Below are 11,501 nucleotides of genomic sequence, written 5' to 3'. Positions count from 1 at the left end.
CACTTGGACTAGTGTGCAAGTTGAATAAATCACAATATGGATTGAAGTAGGCCAGTCGACAGTGGTATGCTAAACTAACTAAGGCTCTGTGCCCCAAAGGATATGTTCACTCCCTTAATGATTATTATCTGTTTTATAAGAATAGTGGCTCTTCCATAATCTATGTTGTTGTTTATGTAGATGATGTAATCATTATTGAGAACAATTCAAAGGAGATCACATTGTTGAAAAATATTCTACTTGCTTAAATTAGAATCAAGGATTTGGGAAGACTGCACTATTTCTATCACGACCCAAACTGATGGGCCATGACGAGTGCCCGAGTCCTACCTGTCGAACACTCATAAGCATACGTCTAAGATATAAACATGAATTAAGGGTAGGTCATGAATAACATCTGCCATTAAACTGCTGAAGCACGTGAAAAATATACATGAGGAAAATATGTCCAAAAGACATATATATATATATATATATATATATATATATATATATATATATATATATATATATATATACACATACACATACACATGCAGAATACGGTAGGGCGAGCCGACAAGGCTGTGATAGATAACTATATATATCCAAAACTGGAAGCCGACAAGGCCACATATTATTCAGCTATACATGACTGTCTACAGACCTCTAATAGAGTGTACAACTATATAAAGTACGGGACCAGGCCCCGTCGTACCCATATCTACATACCAAATATAGCGTACCAAAACTAGCAACAGCTATGGATCAAGTAGAGCACACCAACTCTCGCTGATCAAGGATCTTAAAAGGGGGGACTGTCAGCCTGTCTACCTGCACCTGTGGCATGAAACGCAGCGTCCCCAGGCAAAAGAGACGTCAATATGAATAATGTACCTAGTATGTAAGGTATGAAAATCAGTACATAAAGACATAGATGAAACATGGAGTAAAGAATTCCACCTGTGAGTCTAAAAAACTTTGTGAATCCTGAAACATTTATAATGTCATGCACATGTGTATAAATGTCGTATCATGCAGAGGTATAGGTGTACATAACATCATCAAGCCTCTGAGGGCATCCCATCATCTCATCTCAGCCACTGTGGGCAAAATCATCAACATATACAAGCTGATCAGGTGGTGGTGTGTATATAACGCCGTAACCTTTTCCCACATCCCAGATACATATAATATACGCGTATATAATGCCATCTGGTCATTGGTCAATGTATATGTATAAATGAATGAAATGCATAAGAAATACATTAATAAGATTTCTCGGAATGTTATAAGATCAATATGTCTTCGGATAAACTTTATTAACTACGTATTTTTCTGAGACCCATGAGTAGAAGATATAATAATAAGCCACATGGGGAATCAAGAACATAGACACCCCTACTACTTCTATGAATAGAGTCATTTATGAAAGTTGTGCGTTTGCTTGTTTTGTTTGTATCGTATGAATCATGCCAAAAAGAAAGAAGGGGTAGCCTTAACATACCTGAGTTGATTCTCTTGACAATCCCTCCTACACACGTTAATCGCGATGAAACACATAATGACGAGATGGAAATAGGGAAAAATCCATATAATATTCTTGAGAAATATTATACCGTACTCCCTTAGAATAGCAACTCTTACGTTGCTAAGTAGTCTTGTATGAATTTTATAGAAAATCACATTGCTATCATTTTGTATGAGTTTGCTGGAGCAATTTACATTGCTATGAAGATTAGATATATCTCTCTTTGTGAATTTTGAGATATCTTTTACCTTAGTGGGTATGGGCCCCACTTAGGTGATGACTTAGCCAAAAGTTCCTCTGAATGTGCCACCTTGTAATGTAAGTAAAGAGTCACAAATGGGGCATAACTTGCTGACACGTTGGGGGGAGATTTCCCACCAATAATTATCCACCTATTTCCTTAATTAACTTGTTAATCCCATACTAATCCAATAATTAACCAATTACCCATATAATTAAGAATTATCTCAAATTACTTAAAATACTGATCACTTTTAACACACTGTATACACCTTACTATCATGGTCATGTGGTACCTTGTATGGCACTAGTCCATAAATACCGGGTATTATAGCTCGGAGAGTATTTTATTCCAAATTGACAACCTTTAACGAAACTCATTTTCTTTGATTCGTTTACCCTTTAACCTTCATGGCACTTACTTATCGCCTGTTATAAGTGGCACAAATGCTTATAACCTCAAAAATAATCTCATTCCTGAGTCTACGTCAATTAACTTACGACGAAACTTTAACGTACGAAAACGTGAAATGTAACATCCTTCCCCCTTAGAAACATTTGTCCTCGAATGTTTAACTCCTCGAGATCTATATAAATTTTAGCAGAGTCGCCTTTATAACAATACTACTACGAACCCTTCCTGTAGAAAACTCAATAATTCAATTGCCACATAATGTCACAATAATCAATAGAGACGATGGCCTCACACGACTAATGATAATAACTAACACAAGAATCCATACTCGTACTTTAAGGCTGTGATGTCTCAGTCGGATCCTTTTCTGGATGAGGAAACAAGTGAGGATATTTAGACTTCATGTCTTCTTCGGCTTCCCAAGTCATTTCTTCTACATTATTGTTTCTCCAACGTACTTTCACCGAAGCTACGTCTTTAGTCCTCAATCTACGAACCTATCTATCTAGTATAGCAATGGGAGTTTCCTTATATGATAGCTGCTCTGTGACCTAAACATCGTGAACTGACACGACTCTAGAAGGATCTCCGATACATTTATGAGGCATAGACACATAAAAGACTGGATGTACAGACTCCAAGTCAGAAGGCACGTCTAACTCATATGCTACCTAGCCTACCTTGCGTATGATCTTATATGGTCCAATGTACAGAGGGCTAAGTTTTCCATTCTTACCGAACCTCATAACACCTTTCATTGATGATACCTTTAGGAATACCCAATCGTCAACCTGAAACTCTAAGTCTCGTCGTCGATTATCCGCATAAGACTTCTGACAGCTTTTGAGTTGCTAATAGCCTTTCCTGTATAAGCTTAATCTTCTTGATTGCCTGTTGTACCAACTCTGGTCCTACTAACTTAGTTTCCCTAACATCAAACCATCCTATAGGCGACCTACACTTCTGCTTGTAAAGAGCTTCATATGGAGCCATCTGAATACTGGAATGATAACTATTATTATACGCAAACTGAATAAGTGGTAGATGATCATCCCAGCTACCCTTGAAGTCTATCACACAAGCTCGTAACATATCCTCCAGTGTCTAAATAGTACGCTCAGCCTGTCCGTCTGTCTGGGGATGAAATATTATACTAAGACTTACCTGAGTTCCCAATCCTTTTTGGAAGGACCTCAAGAAATTGGCTGTAAACTGATCTCATCTATCCGAGATAATAGATATAGGGACACCATGAAGTCATACTAAGCCTTGCATAATCCTCTACGGAATATGTAGTCCAAACAGGAAGAAAATGGGCTGATTTTGTAAGTCTATCAATAATCACCCATATAGAATCGAACTTACGCTGGGTACGAGGTAAGCCTATAATGAAATCCATATTAATTACTTCCCATTTCCAAGTCGGAATTTCTATAGCCTGCAATAATCCACCGGGTTTTTGATGCTCAATCTTAACCTGTTGGCAGTTAGGGCACTAAGCAACAAACTCTGCTATATCCTTTTTCATTCCGTCCCACCAATATATTTCCCTAATATCATGATACATCTATGTTGCTCCTGGATGGATAGAATAACGAGAATAGTGAGTCTCTCCCATAACCTGCCAGCGCAGCCCTGTAACATTAGGGACACATAATCATCCTTGATATCTAAGGACTCCATCTCCTGTAATCTCAAATAGTATATTCTTCTTCCGAGGGATTGTATCCTTGTAATGAGCTAACACATTATCCTCGTACTGGCGTTCCTTCACTTCAGTTACTAAAGTGGATGTTGTCATGTCCTGAATAGTAACTCTGGTATCACCTGAGTTCAGTAATCGAACTCCAAGACTAGCTAGCTGATAAATCTCATAGGCTATCCCCCTCTTCTCTAGCTGTAAATATGATAGGCTACCCATAGATCTACGGCTGAGCTACTACATTCGCCTTTCTTGGATGGTATAAAATATCAACATCATAGTCTTTTAGTAGCTCCAACCATGTCCTTTGACGTAAATTAAATTCTTTTTGCTTGAAGATATACTGAAGGCTCTTATGATCCATATAGATATCAACATGAATGACATACAAATAGTGCCTCAACATCTTCAGTGCATGAATCACCGCGGCTAACTCTAGATCGTGGGTCGGGTAATTCTTCTCGTGCTTTCTTAGTTGTCTAGAAGCATAAGCTACAACCTTACCATGCTGCATCAGTACACAACCCAATCCAACGCCCGAAGCGTCACAATAGATAGCATAACCATAGGTCCTCTCTGGGAGCGTTAGAACCGGTGCTGAAGTTAATCTGTCCTTCAATGCCTGGAAACTCCGTTAGCAAGCATCAGTCCATTGAAACTTAGCTCCCTTCTGAGTCAACTTTGTCAATGGTGCTGAAAGGGAAGAAAATCCCTCTATACTCCAATGCAAATAATTGATCAATTTATAATAATTCTCAACTCCGCTCGAAAAGTCAACAAAGTCAACCCTAGGGACCATGTGCCCGGATTCCGAAAATTCTTGAAGACAAACTTTACCCATAATGCCACGAACTCAAATATATAATTTATCCTAAATTCCACGTCCAATTTCATGGTCAAAATCAAAAAATACGATTTCTAGGTTTTCAACAAAAATCCCATAATTTCCACCAATTTCCATGTTCCAATCCATGTATAATTCATGTATTTAACTCAAAATGAGAAGAAAACACTTACCTCCTGGTTGATGATGAAAATGGTGTTCAAAAATCACTCCGAAAGTCGGCTCCCATGAAGAAATGGAGTGAAAATAAGCCAAACCCGGGTTTTTAAAATGACACTGCCCAGCCCGACCTTCTTCGCGTACATGGCCTTACCCTCGTGTTCGCGAAGAGGATCTTGCTCCAGCTCCAAAATTCCCTTTCGCGAACGCGATGCACTGGTCGCAAACATGGTGACCAACTCTTCCGCCCCTACGCGAACGCGATTCCAGAAAAGCGAACGTATAGAACAATTTCCTTATACCCACCACCTGTCTGCCTTATACGTGATCGCGTAATCCCACTCGCGATTGTGAAGCACTGCCTCCTCCAAGTATTTATGAATGCACGCCCCTAATCACGAATGCGATTAGCAAATGGCCAAACACCCCCACAGACCTTCACGAACGCGGTCCTTTCCTTGGGAACGTGAAGAAGGACGCACCAGACCTCAGAAAACAGCAACTCAACATGGCAAAATGACTCGTTGCCTCTCCGAAAGACACCCTTGGACCCCAGGACCCCGTCCAATCACACTAACAAGTCCCAATACATGAAACAAACCTGCTCGAGGCCTCAAATCACACCAAACAACATCAAAACTATGAAGCGACGATCAAAACTTCCTTTTAACTTTTCAATATTCAAACTTTGACGAATGTGTCCAATTCATACTTAAACATCCTGGACTGACACCAAATTTTGCGTGCAAGTCACAAATCCCGATCCAAACCTATTCCCAGGCTCGGAACCCCAAACGGACATCGATAACACCAAAGTCCACATCAAACCAAACTTAGGAAACTCTAAAACCTTCAAAATGTTAACTTTCCACAAAATAAACCTACCTCTCGGCGATCCCATATTACCTTTCCACTCCAAACCAAGCTCCCCTGGAAACTGGAATCGAATCATCTTTGATCTACAATCAATGTTGGCATAACAAGAAGCCAACCAATCCATACCCAGTATAACATCAAATTCTACCATATCTAACTCAATTAGGTCTGCTACTGTAGATCGACTATGAACTGCTACTGTATAATCTCTATATACCCGCCTAGCTATTACTGGATCCCCAACAGGTGTGGACACCTCAAAAGGTTTAACAGACTCAGGTTCTATTCCAAACTTACTAGTAACCAACGAAGTAATATATGATAAGGTGGAACCTGGGTCAATCAATGCATATACATCATATGAGGAGACTGATAATATACATGTAACAACATCAGGTGACGACTCCTGATCCTGTCGACCTGCTAATGCATAAATGCGATTCTGAGGACTACTCGAGCTAGATGCTCCACCTCTGCCTCTACCACGACCGATTGGTGCTTGTGAACCTTGCCTTGGGGGCATACTGATGATGACGAACCAACTACAGATCCCGCTGGCTAAACTATGCTTCTACCACCTCTAGTCGGACAATCTCTCATAACGTGGCCTAGATAACCACAAGTATAACAAACACCCAACCCTATACGACACTGCACGACATGCTGCTTACCACTGAGCACATCGTGTCAAGGGTGGCCTCATTTGACTTGACTTACCCATGTACAGAGAACTTGAGGCCTTAGAATTCTGACTAGGCCTTGAATATATAGAAAGATCAAATCTCCTATCGGCAAACTGAGGGGGTGCACTAGCCGATGGCTGGGCTGGATACCTCGGGTATTGTTGTCTCTTACCACCTCAAAACTTACCAGAAGGACCCAAAGATCTCGCTCTGTTACTCTAGCCCCTATCATGCTTACGATCGGCCTTCTACTTCTGTTTACGCTCCTGTATACCCTGAGCATATGCCTGAATACGAGAAATATCAATGCCTGGCTGAAGTGAGACTGATATACAGTCATTAAGTAGGTGCGACTCCAACCCCATCACGAACTGGTGAATCGGATCCTGCATCTTAGCTACAATAGTGGAAGCATACCTAGCCAAACAATCAAACTGAAGGTTGTACTCCCGAACACTCATATTACCCTGCTGAAGGGTCAAGAACCTATCAACTCTAGCCCGTCTAAGCTCGGGTGGCAGATAATGACGAAGAAAAGCCTCTGTAAACTTATGCCATACCGCTAGAGGCGTATTCTTACCTCTGGAAAACTCCCAAGACTCGTACCAATTAACTACAACATCCTGAAGTCTATAGGAAGCTAGCTCAACTGACTCAGTCGCAGTGGCCTTCATTACCCTCAAAGTCCTCTGTATCCTATCGATAAATACCTGAGGGTCCTCGCTTGGATCTACTCCAGTGAATACCGAAGGGTCCAAGTTAATGAAATCATGAACCCTCGCACGGATGGCCCTATCTGCATGACCAATACCTACTTCCTGACGTCGAGATTGTGCGGCTACTAATCGAGTCAATAGCTGAATAACATTTCTCATCTCCTGATCCGGTGCACCTGGCTGAGGAGCTAAATGTACAGGGGCAGGCACTGGAGCTGGTGCCCCTTGGAGCTCCTCTGGAGAGGGTGGGGTATGTGAAGTTTGAGATGGAATCTCACTATGAGACTCTCCCCGAGCCCAGATAACTCGTGGCGCTCGACTAGTAGTCTCATCAACCACGGACTTGCCCTTCTGGGCGGCTGTAGCCTTCTTAGGCATCGCTGAAAACATAATATATCGTTAGGGAAATGAATCCTTATATCGCATGATCTAAGATGAGAAAGGAGGATAACATCTTATATGTCTTGTAGCCTTCTGTTTATAAATGTGGTGCACAACACACTCATAAACAAGACTCTACTAGACATGGTCTGTAGACAACCCTAGGACAGAACTGCTCTGATACTATTTTTGTCGTGACCCAAACCGATGGGCCATGACGAGTGACCGAGTCCTACCTGTCGAACACCCCTAAGCATACGTTTAAGATATAAACATGAATTAAAGGTAGGCCATGAATAACATCTGCCATTAAACTATTGAAGCACGTGAATAACATACTTGAGGAAAACATGTCCAAAAGACATATATACATATACATGCGGAATACGGTAGGGCGAGCCGACAAGGCTGCGATAGACAACTATATATATCCAAAACTGGAAGCCGACAAGGCCACATACTATCCAACTATACATGACTGTCTACCGACCACTAATAAAGTGTACAACTGTATAAAGTATGGGACTGGGGCCCATCGTACCCATATCTACATACCAAAAATAGCGTAGCAAAACTAATAACAGCTTCGTTTCAAGTGGAGAACACCAACTCTCACTGATCAAGGATCCTAAAAAGGGGGACCGTCAGCCTGTCTACCTTCACCTGTGGCATAAAAATGCAGCGTTCCCAGGCAAAAGGGATGTCAGTACGAATAATGTACCGAGTATGTAAGGCATGAAAATCAGTACATAAAGACATAGATGAAACATGGAGTAAAGAATTCCACCTGTGAGTCTAAATAACTTTGTGCCCACCTGCAGTAGGCCATATCGACTTTATATCATGCTTGGGCTGAAAGAGCCCTTCCGGAGTCTGTACACATCCCCAGTGAGCGTAGATGATTATATATATATTCAGGATGAACTTCCCAGGGCATGGACTTGCCTTAGTTATTTATATTGTGATGAATTTTCCCTGGACATGAAGGTGCGTTTTGACCAGCACACATTAAACAGCTACTTGGGGTTTGATGATGTTGAGCCCACACGGTATTTGGAGAAGTTTGCAATGAGGGATGCAGCTCGCCCATGGCTAGCTAAGATTCTGGCAGCTCCTGGGCCACCACCACCATGGATCACAGTAGGAGTGTCTATTCACAAAAACACCCTAAGTTTCGAGGCAAAGGGGTGGCAGACCTTTGTATGCAGCCGACTGGACCTGAGTCAGAATGAGACATACCTTCCTATCCTGCGGGCAGTTCTAGTCGCCTCCATCATGGCCGGGTACCCGATCAATGTGGGTGCCGTGATGTCGGCCAACATATTTGTGGTTGCCAGGCAAGCTGATACCTCCTACCCGTATCCCAACACCATTACTGAGTATCTTACGGATGCATGGGGTGGATCAGTGAGAATTTGATATGAAGGTGCGGGCAAAGAAGCCCTTCTCATGGTATTCGTTGATGGGTGCACACAACCCTAAGAAAAAGGGTCAGCCGACTACCACCATAGGCCAATCTGATGAGCCATCGGTGGTAGCTGCAAAGATAGTCGACATGCCATCTACTTTAGCAGAGCTTTCAGCCAATGCAGTAGTTATGCCCCCCACCTCCACCCTCAGTGTCTCCAGCAGCCCCCGTTACAGGTTCTACCACGACTTTGAAGCCGATGTCGATACCCACTGCTCCACTATTTGCGTTGTGAGTCTTCCAGACACTGGAGAGCCTCAACAACTGGATGCAGACAGCTACTACAAAGTTATCTGGCATATACGGTAATGTTGCAGCACAGTCCTCCATTTCGGCACCCCAGATTCCCCCCACAGTTGAAGAAACTCTGAAGAAGCTCTTGGAGAATCAGAACACAGTCATGGCCACTTTGACACTGCCGAGGCAGTACGTCAGATGTTCACCAACCCAGTACTCCCGGAGTTGATGATTATGAGATCTAGTTGGATGAGACTAAGGTCGGTGATGTTGTTGTGGACACAGAGATGGCCAAGGAGCCATAGGGAGTTTTCTTCACTCTTACCCTTCCTTTACTCTTAATTTGTTAAGCATTGGGGACAATGCTTATTTTTATTCGGGGGGTGGAGTTTATTTGATATATTTTGATGATTCTTAGATAATTGGTTTGTAATAACTGCCAGTATTTTCTTCTTTTTCCTTATTCTGTATATATTCTCTATTTTCCTCTCTCATTATGTATATATCTTCTTTCATTATGTATATTCGTTATGCTTTCGATAGTTTTTGCTTTTTATCTTCTTTACATGTGTTTTCTTATTAGTTAGTGTTTAACCAAGTAATTTGTTTTTTGAGTTAGTAGCTTCTTTTTTATTTAATAGCTTCTTTTTGTGTTGTAGTAGATAATAAGCCTTTGGTTTTCTTAATGCCACGGTTCTTTCCAAAGGTAGTTTTTGTGTGGACCGGGTGACTCTTCCCAACGATAGATGGCGTGACAACCTTCTTAAGGGACTGAGTCCGTTTTGGTGTTTAGGTAATAATAGTAGTAGTAAAGAATAAAAATACCTAATTAAGTCATGCCCGAAGAGTCAAACATGCTTCACTTGGTACTAACACACTTAATCACGTGCTTATGGTTTAAAACAAGTTTTTTTGGAAAGAAATAGCTCTAGTTAGTGACTTTGTGACTCTTGTGTTGACTTAGGAAATCATCGAGTGGTTTAATCAAACCATAGTGATTTTCAATCTTGAATGTGGTCGTTGTGGGCCCTCGACTCTATCCTCTTTAACAATCCAGTTGCATGAGAGGTGAGATGTTTTTGTTGCAAGTCCAAGTACCCGTGCGAATGGTCTAGAACTTGCCCCGAATGTGTTTCAAGGTGAAATCTTAAGTTTTGCTTGGCTTGAGAAGTGATTGTAGGCTTTCCTTGACCCGTTTGAATTTTTCCATTACCCACCAATGTTTTTATCCCTAGTTAACCCAGTTGAGCCTCGAGCCTTTCTCATTTGATAACCATGTTACAAGCCTTTACCCATTTTTCCGTGACCCTCTCTTGGCACCCAAGATTTCCTTATCACTTGTGATACAATTGGATAAAAACATAAGTTTGGGGGAGAGACGAGGAGCTTGAAGGAGGTATCAAGGCACAAAAAGAGAAAAGAAATGATGAGAAGGAAAGGCAAGAAAAGGAAAGAACAAAAAGAAAAATGCAAAAGAAAGTGAATAAGTGGAAGAGTTGAAGGGATGCAAAGAAAAGTAATGATACAAAGCATGAAAAAATCAAAGAGGGAGAAAATGAATGTCATGATCAAGAAAGAGTGATGCTAAGTCTCTCTAGTTCTCCAAGGAAAAGAAAGTGCCTCAAAGAATTGGCAAAGTATGAGCCGCGAACAAATAAATGGAATGCTTAAGAAAAGATGAACCCGCTCTACCATAGTATATTCAACCTTAGTCCAAAAGCATTCATTACAATCAGAAAAAGCCCTACGTGATTTCAAGCCGAGTGAGCTTACATTAGTAGCGATCTACTTGAGGGAAAAGTCTATAGTACTTAAAGCCGTACTTGTGACATTCTCTAGAGAGAGATGAAATATTTCGCAAATGTTTTTTGATTGAGTGCTAAAATTCTTAAGTGAGATAGGCAAAAGGAGAGTAGAGGAGGAGAAGTTTGGGATTCACAATGACCTACATGAAAGAGCGAGCTTCCTTGATGAATAAAGTCAACTCTTGATGCTCAAGTGTCACATTAGAACTATATGTGCATAAAAGTTTAACTTGTCGCCTTGTTGATAATACATAAGTAGTGGGGGTAATTGTTGGTCCTAATTAATGTGTGAATGACTCACCTTTGATTGGCTGAAATGGCCCTTAACTTGTAGAGGTGGGAACTATTTTATTTGCTTGAGGACAAGCAAAAACTTAAGTTTGGGGGAGTTGATAAATGGGGATTTTGACTACTTATTTTTGTTTTAGTCTACAAGCATTGAATTGTGTTCCCGAAACTGATGAA

The sequence above is a fragment of the Nicotiana tomentosiformis genome, chromosome 3 (genome assembly GCF_000390325.3).
Source record: "Nicotiana tomentosiformis chromosome 3, ASM39032v3, whole genome shotgun sequence".
NCBI classification, from domain to species: Eukaryota; Viridiplantae; Streptophyta; class Magnoliopsida; order Solanales; family Solanaceae; genus Nicotiana; species Nicotiana tomentosiformis.
This window is presented reverse-complemented; position numbering follows the sequence as displayed.